The sequence below is a fragment of the Microtus ochrogaster genome, linkage group LG10 (genome assembly GCF_000317375.1).
Source record: "Microtus ochrogaster isolate Prairie Vole_2 linkage group LG10, MicOch1.0, whole genome shotgun sequence".
In the NCBI taxonomy this organism is placed as follows: Eukaryota; Metazoa; Chordata; class Mammalia; order Rodentia; family Cricetidae; genus Microtus; species Microtus ochrogaster.
The window spans coordinates 15,531,960-15,542,034 of NC_022035.1; positions in this window are offsets into that span (position 1 = coordinate 15,531,960).

The following is a 10,075-nucleotide window of genomic DNA, read 5'->3' on the forward strand; positions in this document are numbered from 1 at the left end:
TGAGAATGATTTTGATTCTCTACTTACTATATGATATTAGGTGAAGAACCTGAAAAGAAAGCCCAAGGACAATGAATACTGGACTTTGTATTTAATATAAATTTGATGCAAATACATCCAAATAGATCTGTGGGCATGTAATTTCTTTGTTTCTTTCTTTTTTTTGGACAGGATTTCTCTGTAGCCTTAGAGACTGTCCTTTACCTCACTCTGCAGACAGAACTGGCCTCAAACTCACAGAGATTTGCCTATCTCTCCCTCCTGAGTGCAGAGATTAAAGATGTGTGCCACCAGTGCTCAACTTGTGGGCATGTGATTTCATCAATGCCTTTTAAGGATTCCTAGAGAAGAACACTAGAATCTTGTCAATGTCTTTTCATTTCTTTGTGGTGTGACTCTTTTTTACTTTTTAAATTTTTTATTACTACTGTTACTTTATTTAGAACAGTTTTTAAATTTACATATATTCTCCAGGGGTTGGTAGTATATGCCTTAGGAGGCAGAGACAGGAGGGTCTCTGTAAGTTTGAGACCAATGTGGTCTACAGTGCAAGTTCCAGTACAGCCAAAACTGTCAAAGAGAAACTCTCTCTTGAAAAAATAAATTACATATATTCTTCCCAAATCCTTCCAGATCCTCTCCCCTTCCCCTACTCACCCAACTTTGAGTTCTTAATTAAAAAAATACAACAAAACCTCCAAAACTAAAAGAAAAAAGGAAAACACAAGACAAAATAAATAAATAAAGAAAGAAAGAAAGAAAGAAATCACCAAACTGTAACCAAATAAAAACATACAAATAAAAAACAATGGACTCCAATTATACATTGGTCAATTACTCCTGAACCTGATGTCTATTATAGGGTGATTGACATCCCAGTGTCAATCTATTGGCGAAAACTAATTTTTCTCTATCCCAGCACATATAAGTGATAGGTGTTAACTTTTACCCTAGTAGCTAGGTTTTCATTCATTCATTCATTCATTCATTTTGTTTTAATATAAAAAAAATAAAGCATAATGGTAAAACAAAAACTACTACATCAAATTTAGACAAAAAAAAAAAACCCAAGAGAATAAGAGTCCAAGAGAAGGAAAAAAAGAAAAAGAAAGACCTACTTGTTTGAACACTCAGGAATCCCACACAAACACTAAAATATTATAAACTGAGGCTATACTTATGTTTCCTGATTGCTGAGACCCAAATAATCACACAGAAACTATACTAATTACAAACTGTCTGGACAAGAGTTCAGGTAAATTTATAGCTAGCTATTATATCTTAAATTAACCCATAATTCTTATCTATGCTTGGCCACGTGGCTTGGTACCTTACTCATTGAGGCTTTTTCATCTTGCTTCCTCTGCATCTGGCTATTGACTGCAGACTGAACCTTCCCTCTTCCCCGAATTCTCCTAGTCTAGTTGCCCTGTCTGTACATCCTGCCTGGCCACTGGTCAAGCAGTATTAAACAACACAAGTGACAAATCTTTTCAAGGTACAAGAGCATTATCTCACAGCACTTCTCTTTTTTTTCTTTTCAAAACAAGAACTCTGAATCTAATCTCTTTTGTTTAGCTTTTTTTCCTTACAATTATCCATACCAATTTGAACCAACACTCTAAGCAAAGATAAACATTCATAATAAATTATTTAGATATGTATGCCTAGTTTTCTAAACAACTTCCTGTTAATTGAGGGTACTGATAATCTTATGGGGACCCAACGAAAATTTAGAATTATTTTCAAGTCCTGACTGGAGTATTCTTCGTGGTTGAATTATTTCAGCCAGCAGTCTTGGGGCTGTGCTGGATGTAGAACTCAAAGGAAACTGCAACAGAGGTACTGAAATGTTGGATCATCTGGGCCATCTGCTCATATCAGAGATTTTTCATGGGATCTTCTTTGATCAAAGCTGATTTTTCTTAACTCAGAATGAATCCAAAGCCTCTCATTTTCTGTGGAAACAAAAGGAAAACCTTTTCTCCAAAGAAATATATCTCTTGACTTAAATTTTGAATTCAAGGCATTTTCAAAACGGATTAAACCAGCATCATTTATAATCAAATGTCTTTTACCAGCTGTTGCTCCTTCCTTAACAATCAAACATTTCAAAGACACCACAATAGCATACAGTATCCAAACTCTCTGTATGTTTTCCATTCTTACGTGTGTCTTTTTAAAGCTCTATTTCTTTTGTTTTTATTTTTAATTTTTGATTTTGTGAGACAGGGTTTCTGTTTTCTTTGGCTGTTCTGGATCTCACTCTGAGGACCAGGCAGGCTTGAAACTCATAGATATCCATCTGCATCTGCCTCCCAAGTACTGAGATTAAATGTGTGTGCCACCACACCCAACTACTCATTTTTACACATTACGTATTACATATATTTTTAAACACAATGTAAACTGTTCGGAGATTTTTTTTCATTTGATTCTGTCTTTACTATATATGTCTCTTTGTCTGATCACATGTGTCTTTAATTTGCTAAGCAATATGGCTAGGATTAAATCCATGTCTTTGACAGATGGATCTTCCCCAATCCTTGGCTTCCTGAGAGTCTAGCTTCATGGCAGAGGTACTAGCAGGAGGCATGTTTTTACCACAACTCTGTGGAGTTTCTAGGTCCATACCACTACCAAGAAGCATACCAACAGCTGCTCTCTAACACTCTTTAAGGTTTTAATGGCAGGACCTCTTAAAAGAGCTGCAAGGTTTTTGTTGCTAACACTGAGTCAGGAAGCCTCTCTTAAAGAAGGCATGCTTCTACTCACCTCTAGCAAACAGAGCTCATCCAAGACAATGTTGCTACCAAGAAGACAAGCTTGACTTCATTTTTTGTCCATCTAGAATCCTTTATTTTTAAAGTTTTCTCAGGCTTTATATGGGAACTCTTACCAAATGTTTGGGTGCCATTTGTAGATTGAGACTGTGCTTACATTTTCCAGATGCCTAGACCCAAATAATCACACAGAAACTAGATTAATTACAAGACTGTTGGGACAACATTTCAGGCATATTTCGAGCTAGCTCTTGTATCTTAAATTAACCCATAATTCTTTTCTATGTTTAGCCATATGGCTTGGTACCTTTTCTCTTTGAGGCCTTTTCATCTTGCTTTCTCTAAATCTGACTGGTGTCTGCAAACTGCGCCTTTCCTCTTCTCAGAATTCTCCTGGTCTAGTTACTTTACTTACACTTCCTGCCTGGCTACTGGCTGATCAGCATTTTATTAAACCAATACAAGTGACAAATCTTTGCAAGGTTGAAGATCATTTTCCCACAGCACTACTATAAGCTATATTATATAGCAGCAGCTATATTATATATATATATGCAGCATACTTGGTTGAAGACACTGTACATGCTGTTTCAGTCTCTGTGAGTTTATAGGAATTTTGATAGTGCTTATTTAAAAGGCCTTGTTTTCTTGGAATCCTCCATATACTCTGCCTTTTTTCTATCTTTTTGCTTCCTCTTCTTCTGGGTTCGCTGAGCTCTTTGGGGAGAGATATCATCGAAATACAGCATTTTTGGCTGAGTGTTTTAAGATTTCTTCACTGTCTGTGTAGTGTCCGATTGTGGGTATCAATTTTTGTTTGCATCTGCTAAAGGGGGAAGTTTCTCTGGTACTGACTGAGCAAGGTAGTGTTCTATTAGTATAGCAGAATACCATTAGGAGCTGTTTTATCATTATGTTTACTTTTCAGACCTATATTATTTTGTTTTATCCTAGGTCCCTGTGCTATTTAGTTGCAGGTTCTTGGCCACTCAGGCAATGTCAAGTGTGGGTTACAACTCATGGAGTGGGACTTAAGTCAAGTCAGTTATTGGTTAGTTATTTACAAAAGCTTTGTGCCACAATTGCCCTAGCATATCTCATTGTAGAGAAGAGGTTTGTCGTTGGCCTGGTATTTATGTTTCTCTTTTTAAAGTGTGCAGAGTTCTTTCCTCTACCAAAGACACTAGAACTTAGGAGAAAAAGTTACTGACTCCATGCCTCTCTTTATCTTTAATGGGTTGTGTAGATGTTTTCTTCAAGAGTGGGGCCTTGTTGACAGTTTTTGGGAATCAATCTATTATATCAGCAAAAGTCTGAACTTTTTGAAGATTCTCAGGGGGCCGCTTTGGCCAACAACTGTCTTATATGTAACCCAGTCCTGGTTCTGTAAGCGTCATTGTATGACAAGAGATGTCCAGTTGGGATTCTGCCTTCCCCATTATATGTCAATTTTATTTAGATTGCCTTCATATATGTATACATTTTTAAAAAGTTCAACCATATTTGATTTTCATGTATTCTATCCCCAAACTGCTTCCCTTTTCCCCCTCTCCACTTGATTCTCATATTCCAGCACCCTCCTTTCAATATATAAGCTATTGATTCTATTTCCCTTTCTGTTTCCTCTAGTCCCTTACTCTATACCTATCTTCTGTAGTTCTATTGTTGGAGCTTCGTTATCAGTACCTTCACAGATAATATCCACATATTATAATATCCACATTACAAATCATATTCATCTTCCTAAGTCTGGGATACACCAATAAGGATGATTTTGTCTAGTTCTATCCATTTCTCTACAAATGTTGTGTTGTCATTTACTTTAATGGTACTCCATTGTGTAAATGCAACCAGGTAGGTAAAATGGAAGATACATGCCCAGTGCAACAGCTGCTAATCTGTAAGGGTCTTTGCAGGGCAAACTTTCTTGCTATCTTAAATAAGATTAAATAAACTGAATTCTGATTTTCTTAGCCAGAGACTAAATCCTTAAAAATCTTGCCTCGTTCTTCCTTAAAGTGACAAACAATTCCTAATGTTACTAAAACATTTAATTAATAAAACAAAACCAGCAACAGATACAGTTATAGGTCAACTGAACTTAATTAATGTTTAAGATATTAGGCCTAAATTAGAATAGGCTGGATCACATTAAATAAATTTTGGCTACAATACTGATTCTGTATCAATTTAATAATGTTATATAACTTATACAGAGTACTTTCATATAACATGTATTAATGGAAAACAATATAATTCATTCAGCTAAAGGCTTTGGAAGAAGTTGTATTTAATAATTGAAATCTAATAAAATAAACAAGAATATAGTTAATGTAATAAAGGAGTAAAAATTGAAAATCAAAGCTTTTCACTTAAGATTAAGAATTACAAATTTTGAATTAAAAGCTTTGCTAAAAGAGTACTTACAAAGTATCTAATTTTTTATTGCATGTATATAGGAATTTAGTAGGTATTTATATCTATGTTCCACATGCAGCGTGGTGCCTAAGGAAACAGAAGAGGGTATCAGATCCCTGTAGAACTGGAATGACAGGCACTTATAAATCGCCATGTGCGATTTGAACCTGAGTCCTCTAATAGAACAATCAGTGATTCTCACTGTTGAGTCTATTCTTCAGATGCAATGGCTAATTTTGTATTCTTAATTAACGATGTACCATTTTCTTTCTTTAAATTAAGCCAAATAAATAAAACAACATTTTTACATGAATCCAATAATAGTTATAATTTCACATATTGTCACACAGAATGTTTTTATGTTGGATATTCCAAGGGAAATAAACTGGAAAAAAGCAAAACCTTTTTCTCTCAAATATAGATACGTTTTGTTATTTGTATTTCTTCAAAATGCTATACTTTCCCTACAAATATTTTGCAAATATCAACTCTTAGAATTAGCAAAGGTTAAAACACCCAAGTACAAATATTACTCTATGTTTCTATTACTATTTTGCTTATTGAAATGAGAAAGTAGTTATGAATGGTGTTATTATGTTTTATTAAGACAGGAACATATATTAATTCAGCAAAACAAGATAGCTCATATATCAGATCACTGGCTTACATTATATACTTATATATGCAGACAGACATATATGTGTATGTATATAATTTTCAAGTTCTTTGAAGAGTAAAAGCTAGCTTTTCCTAATGGTGAAATTCAAATTTTATAGTTCAGGGTTGAATTATCACTTTGTCTAATTTACTAGGCAGTTAAGGTGTAGATTTTAACAGTGCTACCAGCCTTTTTCAGCATATTATATAGAACAGTTTCTCATGCTGGCTAGAGGGTTATAACACCCTGCTTAAAACTATCAACCAGGAAAGAGGCTGACATCATATATCTTACATAATGTCCTTCTGTTCTGATACTTCATGAAGTTTACTACATCTCAGAAACGTCTAGTTCTGGGAACCTCTGTATGAGCAATTTTCCTTACTGTTTAGCCTCTGGTTTTCTTGCATTTTTGTCCCTCTTATGTGTTCTAAAGAGTGTGAAAGAAGAAATTGTTTATGGTATATATGCACATAATATTGGGGTGAGAGCTAAGCAAATTATAGTGTGCAAAATGAGACGTTTTTTCTTCAAATAGTAACAGGAGTTTGCATTAGATGCAGGCTGCAACCTTTGTGTAAAATGCATGATACCATAAATTGGTTGAAATTTTGTCAATGATATAACACCTGTCAAACTTTAAAATTTGCACTTTTCTTCAAAATTTCCCAGCTATTCTATTCTTCATAAGAATTGGTTCAAATAGTAGTTTAGAAGCTTTGTATAAGTTATTTGGCTATCAAAAGGAATTAGGGTATCTTACATCATTGGCTGTTGCTGCCATGAAGATTCAGGTCTTTTAACAATATAAAATTAGACAGCAGGATTTTTGTTTTTTTTTATTTGTATTGTTTTCTGAGACAGGGAGTTTCTGTGCGTTCCTAGATAACAAGTTTACTTTGGGCTAATATTGGAATATAAAGTCATATAGTGAAACTGGAGTTTTCTTGTTCTGCCTTGTACTGCAGTCACTTTTAAAATAACCACTCAAAGGCCTAATATTAATTACATAACTGTTTGGCCTGTTAGATCAGGCTTTTTGCTAACTAGCTCTTGCAACTTAAATGAGCCATTTCTATTAGTTTATATTTTATCATGAGGCTCATGGCTGGTTACCTCACATCTTGCTTCTCTGGTGGCTATTTGTGTCTCCCTAAACTCAATCTTCTTTCTCCTTGTATTCAGCTTGGATTTTCTGTCTAGTTATATTCTGTCCTACCATAGGTCAAAGCAGCTTCTTTATTAAAAATGGTAATAAAACATATTCACAGCATATAGGGCAGTATTCGCACATCAATATAGAATATGTAAGTAAGAATCATTACTTTGAACCAATAATATACATAGTATTTTATATATTGATCTCCCTCTTACACACATACACACACACACACACACACACACACACACACACACACACATTTGTATATCTAACCTGCTTAGTCCACTGAGAGTTCTTCATATCTATATGTACTTAGGGATGACCACTTTGGATTGGATGGCCTATCAGGGGCTCATCCCTAGAGAAGACTCATTCTACTTTTCATTAATTGCCTCTAGCACTTCATTTAATGTGGCAGTTCTCAAGCCTTAGGTTAGGATCCCTTTGGGGGTCAAACAGACCTTTTTGCAGGTGTCACTTAAGAGCATCAGAAAACTCAGCTATTTATGTTATAACAGTTACAAAATTAGAGTTATGAAGTAGCAGCAAAAATCAATTGTGGTTGGAGGTCACCACAACATAAAGAACTACAATAAAAGCTGACAGCTTTAGGAAGGTTGAGAACCACAGATCTAAAGTTAGGGCCTAGTAATCTTTTCCTACACCAAGTGTAATCTAAGTGCTTTATGAGTGAGTTCTTATAGAATTCCAAAATTAAGTTGGGTGTGCTAGGGCATACCTGTAATCTCAGCGGTTGGGAGTTGAAGACAGGAGAATCAATAGTTCACGATTAGCACTGACTACGTAGAAAGCTTGAGGCTAGCCTTTGCTAACTGAGACTGTCTCAAAAACTAAGAAAAAATAAAATTAAAAAGCAAGTACTTCACAGTGACTATCAACTATAATGGATTCCATTGACAGGAAATATAAAAACCTTGTTCTTAGATCATTAATTAAACATAACAAGTAGTTGAAAATCATTATGGAATAAATAAAAAATAAAATTGTGGTGATGTTTTATTTGTGTTCTACTTATAATAACTTACCTAAAGATCAGTATGCAGAGTTAGCCACTAGTTAACCATAGAGGTCAGGCAGTGGTGTCACACACCTTCAATCCCAACAATTGGGATGCAGAAGCAAATGGATCTCTGTTAGTTCAAGGCCACCCTGGGTTATAGGAGATTGGTCCAGTCTCAAAGAAGAACAAATCCAGGCAGTGGTGGCTCACACTTTTAATCCCAGTACTTGGGAGTCATATACCTTTAAGCCCAGCACTAGAGAAGTAGAGGCAGGAAGGGATATGGCTAAGCAGAGAGAGGAATATAAGGGAGGAGGAGACAGGATCTTACAGCATTAAGTCTAAGCATTCAGTCCTAGAGATAGGATCACCCATTCAATCAGAGATGCTGTCTGAGGATTCATAGAGAGAACATTAAATCTAAGGATTTGTAGAGACATGATTGCCCCTTAGGTCTGAGGTAGAGAAAAGAGCTAATGTTTGGTTGTTCTGCTTCTTAGATCTTCCAGCATTAACCTATATATCTGACTCTGGGGTTTTATTATAAGAACAATTAGAATTCTTGCTACATGAATTTTTTTACCCTAAACAGAAAAAAAATGGCCAGTAGAAAGGCAATTGATCTATTAGTAGTGCATAATAGTATCTTTAATCAAAGAAACTGAAGTTAAAATAAAAATGGTTTCACATTTTGCCTTTGTATTTATTAAATACATCTCAGAAACATAATGTTATATATTCCTGAGTGATAATATGAGCACTTTCACACACGTTAATAAATACATAAATAATATATATTTCCTGGAGCATTATTTAATAGTGTACCTTAACAGCATTTTAAAAGATTCAATACCAGTAACCACAGTGCAAAAAAGGTTTACACAAAGTAGTTGAGTATACACAGAAGTATTTGAGCATAAAATCTTTGGTGCCTATTATCTATAACATAAACAAAAGACTAACATATAAGAGACACATTAGTTGTTTTATAGCACATTCATATAATCAAGCATCAAACATACTGCATCAGTCTGGAAAACATTAATGATGTAGAAAATAAATTATAATTGCATGAGACAATAATAGTTATCTTTTAAATTGACAAATAAAGACTTGATACGTTTACAGTTTATGGCATGATTTTTTATACATGTATCCATTGTGAAATGAAAAAAATCAAATTAATTGCCAAGTTGGTTCCCTGACATACTTACCATTTTTGTATGATAGGGTTACTGAAAATCTCTTTTAGCAATATTCAATTACATAATATCTTGCTAATAATTAAAGCTGCCATAGCACAAAATAACTGCCATGAAGTTATTTTTTATAATTGGAATTTTATATTCTTTTATCAATATTTCTGCAATAATATTTTAAATTATAGCTTAGTGATACCATATTAACATAGTAAAATGCTAGATTGAACTTTGCTAAGAATAGATAAACTTGATAAATGCATTTGAAAGCTAATAAAACTTATTTAAGTTGGCCTCATATTAGTTTCAATTAAAGTCACATTTCAAACACTTGGTTATAAAAGATGAAAGCAGGCAAGGCAGACATAGTCTCAAGAACTTATTGGGATGTGGCTGAATTTAAGCCAGGAATATTATCTTCTCGTCCATTTTCTGTTCTCCCTTATCTAGCCAAATAATTTACACAACTCTAGTAAAATATAGCTAAGGTAAAAGTGTTTAATGCCTTTCTAAACATATCTTTTGAGTTTATGACATAAATATATTATTTTATTCTTCCCTTCCCTCACTCCAAACCCTGCCATATACCCTATTTACTCTCTTTCACATTAGTGACTTCTTTTTAAGTGTATGTGTATGTGTGTGTGTTCTTAATTGTATTCACTTCTAAATCCAAGTCAGATAAGTGGGTTCAAGGCAAATAATAACAATTTAGAAAGACCACTGATAGTGACTAGAGAGGTCAGGGATAGATAGATAGATAGATAGATAGATAGATAGATAGATAGATAGATAGATAGATAGATAGATAGATAGATAGATAGATGATAGATA